The sequence below is a fragment of the Pezoporus occidentalis genome, unplaced genomic scaffold (genome assembly GCF_034315485.1).
Source record: "Pezoporus occidentalis ecotype Australia unplaced genomic scaffold, CSIRO_AGI_Poc_V1 ctg92, whole genome shotgun sequence".
In the NCBI taxonomy this organism is placed as follows: domain Eukaryota; kingdom Metazoa; phylum Chordata; class Aves; order Psittaciformes; family Psittacidae; genus Pezoporus; species Pezoporus occidentalis.
This window is the reverse complement of record NW_026916284.1, coordinates 2,440,117-2,450,849: the sequence shown is the minus strand read 5'-3', so window position 1 is coordinate 2,450,849 and position 10,733 is coordinate 2,440,117. Positions and strand designations below refer to the sequence as shown.

At 52.4% G+C, this 10,733-nt stretch overlaps 1 long non-coding RNA gene and 1 other non-coding gene across 2 annotated transcripts; both read right to left on the bottom strand.

Moving 5' to 3' along the window:
* Window positions 1-992: 992 nt before the first annotated feature.
* LOC134157074 (uncharacterized) lies at window positions 993-9,879 on the bottom strand. Its single transcript, XR_009962176.1, has 6 exons — window positions 9,804-9,879; window positions 9,102-9,216; window positions 8,001-8,122; window positions 6,220-6,289; window positions 1,804-1,896; window positions 993-1,089 (listed from the first exon to the last, which is right to left on the bottom strand). It is a non-coding gene; the product is annotated as an uncharacterized LOC134157074 (long non-coding RNA).
* TRNAW-CCA (transfer RNA tryptophan (anticodon CCA)) lies at window positions 9,749-9,820 on the bottom strand. Its single transcript has one exon. It is a non-coding gene; the product is annotated as a tRNA-Trp (tRNA).
* Window positions 9,880-10,733: the final 854 nt, after the last annotated feature.

Here is a 10,733-nt window from a genome sequence, read left to right as displayed (position 1 = left end):
CACGGCTGGTACCCACGCAGCAGCATCGAGTGCTTGAGAGCCCAACAGCCCCTGAACCTGCATCTTCCAGACTCCCATTTCCACGTCCTGGTCCCCTTCCCTGAGCCAGGGACAGGCTCCAGAGGTGCTCAGAGGAGTTTCCAGGTTGAGCCCTGACAAAGAGCCCCTCGGTGCTGACCCCAAGCTCAGCCCTGTACTGATGCAGACTGGGTTTACCCCTCCCCATGGCTCATAGTCGAGATAGGGAACTATTTGAAAGCAGCTCTGGCCGTAAAGGAAGAAAGATGAGGAAATCAACAAGAAGTGGAATCAAATGACTCCCCATAAAGCACATTCTCATCCCCTGGCTGCTATTTAAATCTCTGTTAGCTTTCCAGTGGGAGGATTCAATTTGCATTTAAATAAAAACCTCAAGCAGGGGGGCAATCCAACCCGAAGATGTTCATTACAAAGGCATTCACTTAAGAGCTTCGAAAAGACCCCATCAAGCTGGATTCCAACAGGGGGCTGTGAGCACCGGGGCGTTAGCAGGCACTTGGCATTGGGAAGCTGTTGTTATTTACCAGAGTGGTCACAGACCTGAACAAAGGCTTCCAATGAGCTCCCTGCTTACAACCAGGGTAAAGCACAGGAGGTTCTCAAACCTCCTGGCTGCAGGGGTCGGGTTCCTGGGGAAGGAAACGGGCGGCTGCAGGACAGGGTTGGCAGCTCCTCTCCATCCCCACATCAAACCATGGAGCTCCCGTGATGGGCACCATGGAATGGTTTGGGTTGGAAAGGACCTTACAGCTCATGCAGTTCCAACCCCCTGCCATGGGCAGGGACACCTCACACTGGACCAGCTTCAACACTGCCTGGTACTTGGGTGACCTTTATGGGTAAAGAGGAAGCAGAAGCCTCGATACTCCTCATCCTCACAGTCCTACACATTGGATGTTAATAACTTATTAAATACCCTTTCATTTTCATAAGTGTTTAATTCACCCATTGAAAACCAACCAAGGTACCTCCAAAACCCCTGCATCACTTCTTAGCTCAGCACAGGCAGCTTCACCTTCCCACGAGGAGCAGTCTGCACCACGTCAACACCTGCAGGAGACAGGAGAAATGGAAGATGAGGGCGAAAAGGGCGAGTTTAAATGGGACAACAGCAGTGAGACAGGGACAGCAGCTTGGCCATGGAGCCCCAGCCACTGCCCGAGCAGTGCATGAGTCAGACCTGACAGGCTGGAAAGCAACTGGGAAGGAGGGAGCTTGTGCAGTGCCCTACAGAGACCCAAACAAAGGCAGCGCTGGCTTCGCTCAGCAGATGCTGTTTGAGCAATGGGAACTGCACAGGACCGGAATACCTTGGAAGAGAAGGAAGGTTGAGGGACACGGATTTGTGCTCAAAAGGAAGAACTTTTCCAACCTGCTTGGAAATTACAAAGGTGGCACAAAGAATAACGTAATAGTGCTGGAAACCTGGAGCAGCTTCCTGCAATTCCACATCTGTTTCCATGGGAACAGCAGGAGAGGTGCAGGAATTCCTGCAAATGCCACAAGCCAAATGTGGGGAATAAACATCTTCCAGCAGCAGGGTCAGGGCCAAGGAGCACAGACTGAAACACAGCAAGTTCCATCCGAGTACGGGGAAAAGCTTCTTTAAGGGTGGCAGAGCACTGGAACAGGCTGCCCAGGGATGGGGGGATGCTCTGGAGACATTGAACCTGCTTTAGCAGGGGGTTGGACTGGATGCTCCCCAGACATCCCTTCCAGTCCCAACCGTTCTGTGTGATTCTGGGAATTCATTTCCCTCCTTACCTGCATCCCTTCAGGTTGAGCCAACTCGATCCAATGAGCACTCAGCCAAGTGCATGGGAAAGGCACGTGGAATTGCACTGAGCAGACCAGGAGCTAAGAGAATAGGGAGAAAGGATTAAAAAGCACACAAGCTTTTAAGTAAAAGGCTTTTCCTTTAGAAGAGATCAGGATCAGGTAGATAAAGGGGGAAAAACCCTGCAAGAGGACCAAGACCTGCCCATGCATCTCTGTTCCAAGAGGGGGCCAAGCACACAGCATCCCTGGCACTGCTGGTGATGGAAGAGAGCAATGCAGGGGAACCAGAGCCAGCCCTCGGGCCTCTCCCCTGTCATCCCTCGCAGAGATGCGGCAATCTGACAGTTCATTAAGTAGTTAATTCATTAATTCTCCCTCCTGCAGGGCCCTGAGCTGGTTACAGCACAGACAGAGACCGTAATGCGTGCAGACAGGAGCCAAGAGCTTCGGGAGCTCTGGGGCAGCGTTTAACCCAGGGGGAGAAGTGCACCAGCTGTGTCTGCCCACTTGCCAGGCACAGAGAGACGTCAGCTCAGGACACAGGGGCACTTTGAAGAGACGGTTGCTGGGGAATACGAAAACCCAACCAAAAGGCAAGCCCCCCTCATGCACAGTAACACTCAATCAGCTACAGCGAGCAGAACGGCAGCAGCAGCATGCAAGAGCCTTGGGCTGTGTGGCAGGGAGGGGATGGATGCATCTGGCTTCGCAGGCTTCTAGAGCAGCAAAACACAAGTCCATGGTTATACACAAAGAGCTGTTTGTTCCCAGGAAGAGGGTTCATGCACGACACAGCAGGGCTGGGAACAGCTCAGGGCCATGCAGGGTTACCACAGCACGGAGACAAGGCAGAGGTCTGCAGGTACCCCAGGCTGCATCACTTCAGTGCTCACAGAGGGTCTGTTACCATGGAAGATCGCATCCTCCTCCTGACCCGTCCAGCAGGAGTGAACACATTCCAGTGCAGGGCCCACAGTGCTTTGGGCTCTCCACAGACTGTGTCCAGCCCTGAGGAGGAGCTGATGCAGGAGCAGGGAGCTGGAACGGCGCAGTTTTGTTCTCTGGTCTTCAAAGGAGGCGAGGGTTGATCATTCCTGAGGCAGGCAGGGATAAGAGCCAAGGGCAGCCTGTGGGGAGAAAGGGTTTGAAAGGGGCATTGGGTAAATCACCTCAGCGCAGCTTTGTGGGTTCTCTATGTAAGCAATAATGAGATTGTGCTCAATTAACTCTTGGCCTGTCCAAAACCGTTCCCTTGAACAGCAGACCCCGGGGTTCTTCCCTTTGGGGTGGGGTGTTGGAGCATCCCGTGCTTCACAAGGACCACTTTGAAAGTGAACCGTTTCACAAGTCAGATGCTTTGTTTCAAAGGCTGCCGCAGTGAAACGGGTCCATTCCTCAGCATTTTCACCTTTGTTTTGCTGATCCCCAAAGGTAAGTTCATGGGCAAACATTAATCTGTTCACAACGGCCTTTTGCCCAATTCTCCCTGGATTAAGATCTATTCTTGGCTTCTAGTCCTCTGTGACAAGCCATCAGAACCCCTCCATGTGTCCATCCACAGCAATTCATTTCCAGCTTGGCTGGACTGTGACAGCCTGGCAGGCACCTCTGGCCACCTTCTTTATACATTCCCTTCAGTCCTTATAGATTGGCTGCAAAATCGCTTCTGCACCTGCAAGATCTTAAGCGTGGTTGGATGGAGCTAAAGGCCAGAAGAGCCAAGTGATGAGTAGATCCTGACGCAGCAAAACCATCCCTAGGAAGAACAAGGCGGGTGCAGAAGGAAGAGGATGTCTCACCCATGTCTTGTCTTCTGTAGCTTCCACTCTCCAGCCATCTCCAGCCCAGCTGCTGCCCATCCTGGGCTGTCTCTGGGAACAGAGGGAAGTCGATTCTAAGTGACCTCACTGCTCCAGCACTTCTCCTATTCCCTATTTAGCACCCATTTTGCTGCCATTACTCTCCCACAGCTGTTTCTGCCAAGCACAGATCCCTGCTGACAGGACTCTGTGGAGAAGGCTCCAGTGCATAAAATTAGGGCACGGGAGGCAGCTCCTCAGGGACACCAGGATGGTGCTGGGTGCCCTCCTGCACCCGAGGCACCGGGGTTGGTGCTCAGCTGAGGGAGGTCAGTTTGTCATTAACCCTACCCACACCCGCAAGGGAACTTCGCAAAGCGGGGTAAGGAGCTGGAGGCAAAGAGAAGTGAGACAGCTCAGGCAGCAAGAGGAAAGGCAGTGCAGAACAGCAGCCAGGTCAAGGGGCTCCTCTGCTGGTACCCAAAGCGATCGCTGTTCTGCAGGTATCAGGAAAACCCTGAGTCCCCATCTCCTTTGGGAAGTACTTAAAATCCCCAAGAGATGAGGTTAAAATAAAGGCTGCTTACCTGCAGTCTACTCTGCTAACATGGATGCCTCTGGAACACCAGTTGCTATTGTCAGATCATTGTGCTCTTGTCCATCATTTTCTCATCCTGATGGAAAAAGAAATACCACTTTAAACTCATTCAGTGCATAGGTCAGTGAGTAATGCACAATAAACAGTAGTTTGCCTCTGGATACATCATCTAATCACAGCAGCTCAAACATCTGCACATGAGGAAAACAGTTCTATAATCAACATCCCTGGTACAAGCTCCAAGGCCTCACTCAACACTGGAGTCCCTTTGTGCTGGGTGCCACTAAGAGGCAGGAATCTTGTGCCAAAGAGGCTGATGGCCATACCCTGCAAAGATATAGCATCGTGCAACAAGGCCCATTTCCAGGGCTGAAGACTAAACGCTAGACTTTTCAACAGCTTACATTGCACATCACACAGGTAAGTGCTTGGGCTAAAAGGTCCGCTCGGAATTGCCTGTTTCGAGATGATCCCTGGCTGAATTTCAGATGTTAAGTGGAATTTATCCCACAACTACATCAAAAATTCTCCCAAATCATTCTCTTCAAAAGAGAGCACCACCTCCTTTATGGTCCCCACCTTCAGGTTAGAGCCATGCTGAGAAGGAAGTGGAATGCCTTGAGGGAACCCTGCCAGAATTCCTCTGGAATGAGCAAGCTCCTTTGCTCAGGGTTGACTGGGCAGCACACTGAAGTGCATGTTGATAAACACAGATAAGATGGAAGATTTCTAAGCTCAAGACCAAGAGACCAAGGTCAGTGCTTCCGTACCGCCGTATTAGCAAGTCAAATGAGATGCCATAACTCATGGCCTCCTTTGGATGGGGCAGCAGTCTGAGGGTTGTGCCTTGGAGGGGTTTTGTCCCCAGAGGAGTGCAGGGAGGTGCCTGCAGTAAGTTAATGCCATGGTACCGTTATCCTACAGAAAGCCTTGGGAGTGCCGCGGGCTCTGCTGCCAGCTGGTCCCTCAGCAGCTCATCCCCTGGCAGTGTCCCTGCTACCTGTTAATGTTTCAGGACAGAGCCATTAGCGCAGGCTGTGGGCAGGGAATGAAACCAAAGGCCTCAATGCCACAGGACACAGCCCAGGTCCTCGTTATTCAGACATTTAACCAAGACACTTCCCCTGTGAGGAGTCCACACACACAGGGACAATGCGAAGCTGATTTAAAGGTATGGAACCGACAGCCTCATACAATTCACATTCAGGAAGTGGGGAGTAAAGCAATCCTCTAGTTCGCACTTTATCACTCAGTCATCTGATGTGTCCTCTATTCTTTATCAATCCTTTATCTAATTTTCTATTTAAAACCCTGATGAGAGATGGCCCATCATGAAGTGGCACCGATTTTCATTTGTTAGCTACTATTTCACAGTCATCCTTATGAATGTACTGAAAGCTACTACATCAGCTTAAGAGATGGAGTACAAGTTCTGTTGCCACAAATTAACCTGGCTGCCTTTAATAGTCATTGCTAGAAAGGCAGAATGCAGAGACAGGAACAGTGCTGGAAGCCCCACGAGTTCACTTCACTAGGGATAGCCGGCTGCAAAGACGACAAAATGAATGTGGAACAAGTACAGATACTTCCATTTCCTCCTTGCTATTCTCTTGATTAACCTGAATCAGGCAACAGAAGCTTCATTTGATGCTCAGGCATTTGCAGGTGTGAAGGCAACAAAAGAGAGGAGCCAGATGGACTGAGGACACACCAATGACTTTCACTGTGGCATTAAAGGGCAATGTGTTTTCTGATAGCATAACAAGGAAGCACTTCCTCACTGAAGCAGCCAGAGAAGAGCTCTGAGTGGAACAGCTTCCCACTCCCCTTCCAAAAGAGAGCTCAAGCAACTGGAAGGCAGGTCACAGAAGGATGCTGTAATTAACTGATTAGAGGTAATTGCTGCATTTGTCAGGAGCTCATACAAAGCACATCAGTTGATATCAACTCAATTTCCTTCAGTTAGCTGTAGAGACATCAAATATTCATGCGTTAGCAGATTACTTCACTATCGCCAGAGGCTCCGGCTGCTGTCACTTTGAAGTCTTTTGTTCCAAAGGTTACTCCTGGAGCTCTGAGCGAGGAGAAAGGGAAAAAACATTCCTTAAAACACGAGTGAATTCACCCGAAACTCCTACACCAGGCTGCAGGATGGGATTCGTGGTACGGCTACAGTTTATCAGTGACACAGAGCTCCTCGCGCAGCCACTGGAGCACTCGGTGGCCACAGACGTGCTTTGTCAGGGTGCTGGTTCGCCGTCAACCAAGCAGCATCCAGGCAGGCGCCTACAGAGCAGGGCTGCAGGATCACAGAGGGGCTGCAGACAAAGCCAGCGGTGAGCAGCCACACTGGAGCCTGAAGATCCCACTCGTGTTGGGGATCACCCACCAAACCCCAGCGAACAGCCACGGATCCAGCCCCACAGCTCAACGCAGCCCAAGCAGCAAAGCACCTTTTCCTTTAACTCATTCCCAACCCCTGCACAAAGCAGCTGTGTTTGAACCAGCTCTGCCTTTGTGATGACAGCTGCTGCACGCTCAGATTAGCCCCATGCACAGCTGGTGGCTCAGGGGGGTTCACAACGTGTCCAAACCCTTCAGGAGTCTGAAACTTCTCCCTTTTAAAGCAGCAACAAAACTCACCCCATTCGAGTAATTGCTGAGACAAAGCTGGATCCTCATTACAGGCTCCAGCAGAAACGGGAAGTTTGGCTTCATCTTTGAAGGGAACTTCAAAGGACATCACAAGAAAGAGAAGGTGGGGGCAAAGCAGCTTTTGAGTGGAAGGAACTCCCCAAAAGGCCTTTGGAGATTAAACCCCAACATCCTACTCGAGTACAAACCCCTTTCAGCTCTGATTCTTCAGGTTAGGTGACCCCCACAACGGTCCCCCCACTTCACCCTCTCCATTCTGCCTTTATCTGTTCAGCCACAGTGCTGCTGCAGCAGGGTTTTGCTTGCTTCCCATACAACTCCCTGCTGTAGGCTTCACTTAGTCGATGCTTTCCGTGCTGAAGGTATTGCTCTGCCAGTCTGAGAGCAGCACGCACACAGACGGAGCACAGTGAAGTAATGCTGCCCGCCTGAAAAGGTAGATTGCCCGTGTTTGTTTGCCATAGCGAGAAGGGAAAAGCCACGTCAAGCCCACAGATCAAGGAGCAGCATTGTCAGGGCTCCGGGAACACAATGGTGGGTTCCAGCGATGCTCCTGCAGCACATTTCATGCATATGACCCAGACCAAATGAATCATTGCTAGCACAGAAACCCCGTGCACGGCCGCACGCAGCAGCTGCTCCTCCATGCCTTGGTCTCTGGTGACCTGATTTTGATTATCACACTTGCCAGCCCCATGAGGGGGAAGAAATCAACACCAGAGATCAGAGCTGTTTGTTCTAAAGGGCAAAACTGCCTCGAGCTGCTCCCCCTTTCTCCTCTCAACAGGACGGAGGCTTCAGAGCTGCTCTTTAATGTCTCTCTGGGTTGGTTGCTGGAGCAATGCTCTTCCCTCTCTGCACTAAAGCAATGGGGGAAGGATAAAATGAGGTGACCTCAGCGACATTCCCGTGGCCTTTCTATTCCTGTGTGGCAAGTGACAGGTACCCGTCTCACAGCCCACAGAACCCATTGCTATAGATAAACATCTATAGCGATAGACAAACATCTACAGGTGAAAGGGGGTTTGGAAAGAGGAGTCCATGCTCACTGAGAGTAAAGGAACAAAGATCACATAAGAGAACCTTTGACTTCCCCCCTGGTGTTCTCTAACACAATAGTTGAACCTTACCCAGTGTTGGGTGTTAGCAGCTACTCTGATGTAACTTCAGTGGTGAAGTCAACTGGAAAGGAATTTCACTTTGATGTAGAAAAACCCTTCTGGAAGAGAAAAAGTTGGAAGTGTCCCAGGAGCTGAAATAGAAAAATGAGATCTATTATTTAAAGAAGTTTATCCAAGAAAAACCCAATTCTCACCTTTTATGGGAGCAGAATTAGAAAGGCAGCAGCAAGCATTGCTGGGACAAGCCCAAGTTGATGCATCATCAGAGAGAAGTGACTAATGGGGCTTTGCCAGAGCCTGCCAGGGAAGAGAACAGCACCTTGGAGGGCTTCTTTTAAATCATAATAATGCTAATGATGATAATAATGGTTCAGCTATTTAATAGCAGCAGACCGAGATTAGAGAAGATGCTCAGGTTCCAGGTGTTATCCTTCCAAGGGTTCCAGTCACTTGCATTAAGCCACCCCATCCCTCCCCACAGCACAATTAAAAGCCAACCCAATTGCACACCACATAGCAAATACGTGGGAAGTATTTATCCAGGCTTCCAGAGGGAGGTTTGGACACATCCTGCTGTCACCTTACAACTGGCTTTGGTACTGCCCATGCCATGGAGCCCAGTGCTCAGGATCTGTGCTTCCAGACAGGAGGTTGTTTTTTCCCAGCCTTAATTAGAGTTGGAGCAGTGAAAGCAGGGCAGGGATTCAATTCCTCTTTCTTTTAGCCTATTTTCAAACACAAAGGCAATCTTTGTGGCAGCAGAAGCTCAAGGCATCATTCCTACGTGCTGTTAAGCAATGAGGTTCAAAAGAGAAGCTAGTCAAGACAAAAGGCATTTAATGGAAACAGATCAGGACAGCAGGAGCTCAGGTGTACACAGCCCATCAGCTGCTGAACAAGTTAAAGCAGCTGGAGTTGAGCACAGCTTTCTCCATCATGCAGGTTAGACTTGGCCTCATCCTTCCTTCCAAAATAGCTTTAAGTGCACGCCTGAGTCAAAGCTAGAGCTGCTTCTGCTGCTGTAAAGGCAGGAGAAGAGCTCTGTGTGGAGCACTGTGTGTTGTGCTTCATTCCAAGTAATAGCTTAGCAAGAAGAAAGGCACCACTTACTTCCCACAGCACCACAGGAGATGAGCGTCAGCACAAGCTCCAGCTCCTGGTGGCTCCATGAGGTTCATCCTCCCCAGCCCTGTTGCCAAAGTTCCCTCTGAGCCTGCACAAGTGCCTGAAGACAAGAACATTCCTAAAGCATTACTTACATCACTGGGATCCCGGCTGATGCCATCGCTCCCACCACACGGCTTGCCAGCATCCCCAGGACCAAACACCACTCCATTCCCCAGCGCTTTGAGGTCACAGCTGTCTATGATCAGCGCATTGAGGGTTGCTGGTGCAGCGAGGCACGGGGGGAACCCAAATCCTGCGATTTGGCACTTCCAAACCTTCCAGAACCATGGAATGGTTTGTGCTGGAAGGGACCTTAAAGCTGATCCAGTTCCAACCCGTGCCACGGGCAGGGACACCTCCCGTTAGGTGAGGAGCTGCTTCGTTTATGTGGGGTGAAGCACGACCGTGCCCCAGGTCCACAAGCCCCTTCGTTTGACTGCAGCACCCCGGGGGACCACTGAGGCATCGCATGTCACCCACAGCAAGAATTAACAGCCGAGGAGAGCCCACCCCATCCCCGCAGCTCCCCGCGGCCAGCCCCGGCTCTCTGTACCGGCACGCCGCGAAAAAGGGAACCCCGAAGGGAGCGGTGACCCCGACGTGATTCGAACACGCAGCCTTCTGATCTGGAGTCAGACGCGCTACCGTTGCGCCACGAGGTCTCGGCAGCCGCAGCTTCCGTGTGCCCACAAGAGCCGGCGGAGCGCTCCGCGCATGCGCGCACGGACGGGGCTGCTCGGTGCCCGGTCCCGGTTCCGGTCTGGCGGAGCGGACCGGGCCCCGCTTTGAACCCGCCCCCTGGGGCAGCCACGCCCCCCGGGCAGCCACGCCCCCGTGGGCTGTACCACAGCGCTGGGAGGGGCTCACCCGCACCCCCCCGCCCCGGGGGTGGGACCTTCCCCGTCCGCCCCCCCCGCCCGCTCTGCTCTGCCCGGATTTAAAGGGCCAGGCCCCGGGAGCGGCAGCCGCGTTCCGTGCGCTGAGCTGGGGCCAGGGGCCGGTGGGAAGGGCTCAGGTGCTTTGTGCCGCCTGTGCCGGTGCGGCTCTGTTGATGTGCGCACAATTCCGGCTGCCTCCGTGGGCGCCTCCTTTGTTTGTAGCCGCGGGACCTGGCACCGCTCCCGTACCCCTCACTGGGCTGTGCTGCAGCTCCTGCTCGGCACCCGCTCTGGGGTGACCCTGCAGCAGGGCTCGGTGGGAACACACAGGCTTGGGAAGTGATGGGACCTGCCCGTCTCCGGCCGCAGCATCCCCAGTCCCGCCTCCCTCCCATCCTGCTCCCACCCCGGCTCAGGACCGCAAGCAGCACACAAGAAACCAAACCCATGTCTCTGAGGGGCATCATCGAGCCGGTTTATTGCAACAGCTCCATAGCTGCTTCCCTGCGTGCTCGGACAGGGAACGACCGTGCTTGGTCCGAGTGCAGATGCACAGATGCACAAGTGACCCCCTACAGCCCGCTGCTGCCAGCAACCAGCAACCAGCAGCAGACAGATCAATAGGCGAGTCTCTGGGTGCAAACCGCAGCCGTGATTGGCATCTATAATTTATAGGACAACCTTGTAAACGAGGCCC